General features: G+C 37.4%; 1 long non-coding RNA gene across 1 annotated transcript in view; it reads left to right on the top strand.

Moving 5' to 3' along the window:
• LOC131182933 (uncharacterized) overlaps positions 1-4,768 on the top strand; it is a 33,994-nt gene extending 29,226 nt beyond the window's left edge. The window contains exon 3 of the long non-coding RNA XR_009151099.1: positions 4,379-4,768. This is a non-coding gene — a long non-coding RNA (uncharacterized LOC131182933). The remainder of the gene's footprint in view (positions 1-4,378) is intronic.
• The last annotated feature ends 2,387 nt before the right edge of the window (positions 4,769-7,155 follow it).

The raw sequence follows: 7,155 nt of genomic DNA on the forward strand, positions 1-7,155 counted from the left end.
TACAATAAAAGTATGACTGTAATTTGCTGAGTTCCTTTCTAATTTCAAATTATTCAAAACAATAGTATAATCTAATTATAATAGTGTTAAGAGTAATAAATTAGCGAAGATAAATCACAGAAGGCCAATGGATAAAGAAAGTGCAGAATGAAAGTTTGGACAATTGATTGCAGATACAATAATAATGAGTAAATGTTAGAAGGTGTGCGATGGTATTGCGGACTACCTAAATAGGTAGAGAAAGAGAAGTTAGTAAGCAGTAAGTTGAATAAAAGTCAGTCTAAGGGATCAAATAGGTATGATGAGAGGAAAAGAATGATAGATAATGACACATAGGTTTTAGGTTAGACTTTTGAGATAGTGAGAAGGTAGTTAGAGGTTCGTTATGAATGTCAGGCAAACATTTTTAGTGTGATCAACAGAATCACTTTGCAGTGACGCAATAACGACAGAGCAACAGTAGGGGTAGAATAAAAAGTGACAAGTATGGATGGTAATAAATCACTAGAAAGTTTAAGGATCAAATTAATGACCATAGATAAGGGTGGAATTAGTGTTTGAAGAATCTATTAGCGAGAGAAATCTTTCAGGAATCAACAAAAGTTAAGGGCACAATATAAACGATGATAGATATGAATCATTGGTCGAGTATAAGTAAAGTTAATAAATTATAAAATATTATGTCAGGAAGGACAATGGTACGGTAAAGTGTTCATGCAGATGATATCTTATAGGTAGAGCACAATTGTGCTAAGAGATGATGAAATTTGAAGAGAAAGACCAAGAAACATAGATTAAACGTTATTATATGGACAATCGGGCGTAGTTGAATATAAGAGGATATTTTTCTTTCTTTTCAAGTTTAGTTTGTGCTATTGGTTCTAGAGGGTTATATAAGGAACGGAGACAGAGTCAAGGAGACTTAGTTATTGAGAGTTTAGTAGGCACAAATTCATACATAATTTCCTGATATGAGAATGACAGTAAGTGCATACCTAGTATTAAGTATGAAAGGACGAACAGAGTAATGACAGGAGTTAAATTGAGTTAGCTACTAAGGCTTGCAACTGTTTTAAACTATGAGCTGGAGGAAGTACTATTTATGGTTGAGATTCAATAGATGAAATTGTTGCTGATGGGTAATTTGAGGTTGAAGTTTAGAAAGCTATGGGCAGTATATATGATTATATTAAGGAGAATGAACACGTGAAGTATCTTGTTTGGAATTAAGGCATGACACATATTTCCTACAAATTGTTAGTTCAGATGGAACTTATAGTTTATGGGGCTCATATTCATCCAGGATAAGCAATTTCCTACTAAGGCTGATAGGGAATGATAATGTTCTGATAGTTAAGTTGGAAAAAAGGGGATACAAGAAAAAAAAAAATTCTCTATGGGTAATTATAAGTGTTACATAAGGTGAAGAATGTGCTGGTAGGAGTAAATCATAGGGTTAGAATTCTCGAAGTAATGAAACTAGTAATCAAGATAAGACTAAGAAATAAAAAGAAAGTTAAAGTTGATGATGGGATAGACATCTTTGAAGGAAAAGGTGTAAGGATAAGATAGGACTAAAATTAAGGAATAAGTACAGCAGGTTGAAAAGATACCAACAATACCAAAAATAGGAAAAGGGAAGTGGATAAGATCCAAAGGACAGGAAGAGAGCTCGATAGAGTCAGTTATAATGATGAGGATAAGGAGTGTCTAACCACTGCCCGTGTGTTAACACTACCTATGAGCGGTGAAGGATACACCGTGTACTGTGACGCCTTCAGAGTTGGCCTAGGGTGTGTTTTGATGTGGAATGGAAAAATAGTGGCTTATGCTTCAAGGCAGCTAAAGAGGCATGAGCAGAACTATTCCACCCATGATTTGGAAATGGCGGCTGTAGTCTTTGCACTAAAAATCTGGAGACACTACCTGTATGGTGAAGTGTGCGAGATATACACCGACTATAAGAGTTTGAAGTACATCTTCCAACAGAGGTATTTAAACTTGAGACAGAGGAGATGGATGGAGCTTCTGAAAGACTATGATTGCACCATCCAGTACCACCCTGGGAAGGCCAATGTTGTAGCAGATGCCTTGAGCAGAAAATCTTCTGGCAGTTTGGCGCACATTTCAGTAGAGAAGAGACCGTTGATTCAGGAGGTACATGAGTTGATGGATCAAGGTTTAATCCTAGATCTTTCAGATGAGGGATACGTTGGCTCACTTTTCAGTGAGGCTAGACTTGAGGGACAGAGTTAGAGTTTCCCAGCACAGAGACCAACAATTGATGAAGATTATAGAAAGAGTACAGCAAGGTGAAGGTGGTGAGTTCGGATTTGCCAATGATGGTGCCCTAGTGCAAGGTTCTAGGATATGTGTGCCCGATGTGGACAACCTCAGGAATGAAATCATGCGAGAGGCACACTACACACTGTACAGTGTCCACCCAGGTTCCACCAAGATGTACCATGATGTGAAAGATAGCTATTGGTGGAATGGCATGAAGAGAGACATAGCAGACTTTGTGTCCAAGTGCTTGACTTGTCAGAAGGTGAAGTTTGAACACTAGAGACCGTCAGGGAAGTTGCAAGAGCTCCCTATCCCAGAATGGAAGTGGAAAATGATCACTATGGATTTTGTGACTGGGTTGCCTCGTACCACGCGAGGATATGATTCGATATGGGTAATTGTAGACCGCTTGACCAAATCAGCTCACTTCTTACCTGTAAAGACTACATACTCTGTGGCACAGTATGTCCGGCTCTACATTCGAGAAATAGTCAGATTGCATGGAATTTCGGCTTTCATAATATCTGACAGAGGGCCCCAGTTCACTTCTCGGTTTTGGAGAAAGTTGCAGGAGGCACTTGGCACACAGTTGAACTTTAGTACGGCTTTCCACCCTCAGACAGACGGACAGTCCGAAAGGACAATATAAACACTGGAAGACATGCTTCGCATGAGTGTTTTGGATTTTGGAGGTCAATGGGATGATCAGCTAGCTTTGGTGGAGTTTGCCTACAACAACAGTTATCACTCCAGCATAGGAATGGCGCCCTATGAGGCACTATATGGAAGAAAGTGTAGGTCTCCTCTGTGTTGGACAGAAATGGGGGAAGCGAAGGTGCATGATGTAAACCTAGTGCAGTACACTTCAGAGATAGTTCCTTTAATCGAGATCAAAACTTGACTTTCAAGATGGCAGAAAAGTTATGCAGACCCCAGACGGAGGGATGTGGAGTTTGCAGTGGGCGACTATGTATTCCTGAAGGTTTCTCCAATGAAGGGAGTCATGAGATTTGGAAAGAAGGGCAAGTTGGCACCTCGGTATATTGGACCTTTTGAGGTTACTGATAGAGTTGGAGCAGTTGCCTACCGGTTGGAGCTACCACCCAACCTCTCTCACGTCCATCCGTGTTTCACATCTCCATGCTCAGAAATACATTCCCGATCCTTCTCATGTCTTTGCAATGATGTGATAGAGCTAAAAGAGAACTTGACATTTGAGGAGCAGCCTGTAGCCATAGTGGACTACCAAGTGAGACAGCTGAGATCAAAACAGATCCCTATGGTTAAGGTTTTGTGGAGGAGTCAGTCAGTGGAAGAGTGCACCTGGGAGTTAGAACGGGACATGTGTAGCAAGTACCCTTATCTGTTCAATGTATAATCATGTGCTTTATTCTGCCTTGTGTAAAATTCGAGGACGAATTTTCTGTAAGGGGGGAAGAATGTAACACCCCTGATTTTTTATATATTATTATTGGGCTTCGTGTAGGTATCCTCAATTCGCGGAAATTCGACAGTTGTCCGGATCTGTGAATTTCCGGCCAGACAGACCAGCTACCGGAAAAGTCTCCGAATTGGATCGAGGTTTTGGCTACCCCACCATTGTCAGGCATCCCGAGCGCGTTCCCGAAGTCGGAATCGGCAAAGGTAAACCCGAACCTTTCTTTTTCGTAATTTTCTAGTGCTTAAATAGGATTGAAAATCCATAAAATATTCGTGGTAGCTTAGAAAATTACGATTCTTTTTGCAATAGCTTAGTAATATTTCTAAGGACCGCGGGGCAGAGTTTTATAATTTTTAGAGCTTATTTGAGCAGTTTTTGCAAAAATAATCAATTATAAGGACTAAATTGAAATTTTACATATTGTGATGAATGATTGATTTGATGGGCCCAGGAGGGGCTGTGTGATGTGATTGAGTTGTGGATATATGGATTGTGGATATAGAAGTGTGTTTTGAGCCCTTTTGCAGGTTGGGTAGGTCCTAGGTATAGGGGAGACTCTGCCGGATTTTCGGCACGACTTAGGACGTAATTGGTCTTTTCTTTGTTTGTATTGAGTCAGATTGTATTAAATAAATGTAATATGATTGTCAGGTGAGCCGGGACAGCCTTCTTCCTCCGCCCAGCCGCCACAGTAATTTGTCGTCAAGTTTGTGAGTAAAATATTAATTTTAATTATAATTTCGATATTATTATATGTTCAGCATGCCCATGCATCACTTATATGCATATATTTATGTAGTTAAACTCTAGGCACGAATTATGTTGCATTCATAACTGTTAATGTGCCATGAATGTTGTTGTGGTAATTTGGAGCAGTGTGCGTGCGTTGGCGTGCGTGTGATGTGGTGTGGACTATGGATAGGACGGGGCAGTCACGGCTTGAGTAATTCGCTGGGACCCGATCCTTCGAGGGGTAGTCACGGCTTGAGTAATTCGCTGGGACCCTCGATTTGGTTATTAAGTGGAAGTCCGAGCTTGAGTAATTCGGCACGGGTTGGATTTAAGAGAGCTGTATAGGGGATCAGCTCCCATATGTTATGATTGATACTACAGGGTGTGTGAGTGCTCCAAATTTCCTTTTTGATGTTATGATGTGAAAATGATGTGGATGTTGCATTTCACTCTACAGGGTGCATTAGTTTTAGATAGTTATAGAGATTATGGTTAAAATTTATATTTTACTCTGAGTCGAACGCTCACTCTGTTAAAAAATTTTCTGAGCGCAGGAGGATATTTTATTCAGGTTAACTCGCTTTTATACTTCGCAGGTTGTTTATCGATATTTGTGTAATTTTATTTACTCCTAGAATTTCCGCATGTGTTAGCAGTAATTATTTGAATTTGGTCTGTAATATTATTATCATGTTGGACCTGTAAACTTAATATTTTAAGTCTATTTTGATGGATTGGATGAGGGAGCTGAGCTCCCATTTATTATTATGTTGATGAGTATGTGGAGGGTGAGCTGAGCTCCCCAATGGATTGTTTATTGTGTTTACAGGTCGGGTGAGTCAAAAACTCCCCGTTGGTAAGTCCATTTTATGGCCGGACTCTGTCCGTTTGTTTTCTTGAAATTGGGCCCAAATGGGCCTCAGCATTGGGTAAATGAACAGTTAGGCTTACTACGGGCCTCGGGGGCTTTAGGCTGGCCCAGGTCCTAGTGCCGGTCCGGCCCATAGGTTGGGTCGTGACACCCTAGGCCAGCCTTTCCCCCTATCTGGCAAGCTCGCATAAGCCCAAATATTAAGCATCTTCGAGGTTTCTCACACGTACCTTTATAGATTCACACTAGTTAACTTCATAGGGCAAGAGATAGCTCGTGATGGCCTTGCCAACTGCTAAGAATATGAGTGGAGAATTGCCGAACTGTTACATAATGCATTGAAAATTTTTTTGTATAACATAATTTATATATTTAATTAATTAAAAATATAAAAATTCTGTTTTATAATGAAATTTATTATATTTTTCTAATTTAAAAAAAATCACTAATTTTTAGTGCATCATAAATTTATCAAAATTAATTTATCTCATAAATTATAGAATATAAATAACATTTTATTGTAAAGAATTAACATATATTTATGGAACGCCTAATAAAATTTCGAATTGAAACCTTTTTAATTACAAAGTTTGTGTGGATATGTGAAGGTTACAAAAAAATAGAGATCTATTATAATTATTATAATTTTAACAATAATTCATTCATGCCACTGAATCTATTTGTGCATGTGTTCTATCTATTAAAAAAAAAAAAAGAAACTACAAAGTTTGTGAAGAAATAGAAGGAAAATGAGTTAACCCTTGGACTCTTGTTGAATGGTAGATTGGGGAGTTTGAATTTGATTTGTTTAATTTATTTATAATTCACGTGATTTTATCTCTATACTGAAAATGGGAAATGTCCATATCAACAAAATGGGCAACTGTGGTGGGAACATATTCCATCCAAATGGAAACATGAACCTGAGATGGACTCAATTTCGCCAAGCTGTGAGCCAGCATATTACAAGATCGGGAAACATGACTAAAAGACAAGGATACTTTGGTAATTCTCTAATTTAAATGGAAGGAAGTTATTGCTGACAAAATTAAAATTAGTGATATAAATTACTCTATCCATTCCATCAAAACAAGTTTATTTTCTTTCTTATTTGTTTTAAATTATAGGTCAATGCTTTTTTTGAAATAGTAATTTATTTATTAATTCATTAATATATTCCTATTTAATATATATTGAAAAAGTAAAATTTATTAATTAAAGGGATATTTTAATAAAATAAATATTTAATTTTTGAATGAATAGTATGAGTGGATAATATATTAAAAAAATTAACTAATTATTTTACTGTATTAACTATGTGAAAATAGAAGTAAGCTTATTGATGAAACTTAAATGTGCAGCTTCACTAATATGAGTCTTATTTTCATTGTCTTAGCTAGAGAAACTTGCAAAATAAAGAAAGAACGGTCGGGGGTCTCCCAGAGAGGTCTCTGATGAGGACCATCCGACACTCAAGTTAAAGGGCGGTAATTGTATAATAGAGATACAGCAAAGAGAGGGGTAAAGTAAAGAGAGAAGGCGAGAGAACAAGAAAAAAAAAACTTTTTCCATCTTTACCTAATCCTATTTATAGAGAAAAGTGATTGAAATACATTTATTAGCATATTATAGGAAATATTATATTCCTTAATAAAAGAGGTATATATTTATACGATTATTTGATATTATATCAGATACCTCTTGGCGCCAATGCAAGTACGACTTGTGTCAATCTAGGGCAAACTTCCTTATCTTAAATTGCTTTTACTAAAATTAATAACATATATTATTATGTCTTTCGGACTATTAGTTTAATTTGATTCAA

The sequence above is a fragment of the Hevea brasiliensis genome, chromosome 9, assembly GCF_030052815.1.
Source record: "Hevea brasiliensis isolate MT/VB/25A 57/8 chromosome 9, ASM3005281v1, whole genome shotgun sequence".
Taxonomy (NCBI): Eukaryota; Viridiplantae; Streptophyta; class Magnoliopsida; order Malpighiales; family Euphorbiaceae; genus Hevea; species Hevea brasiliensis.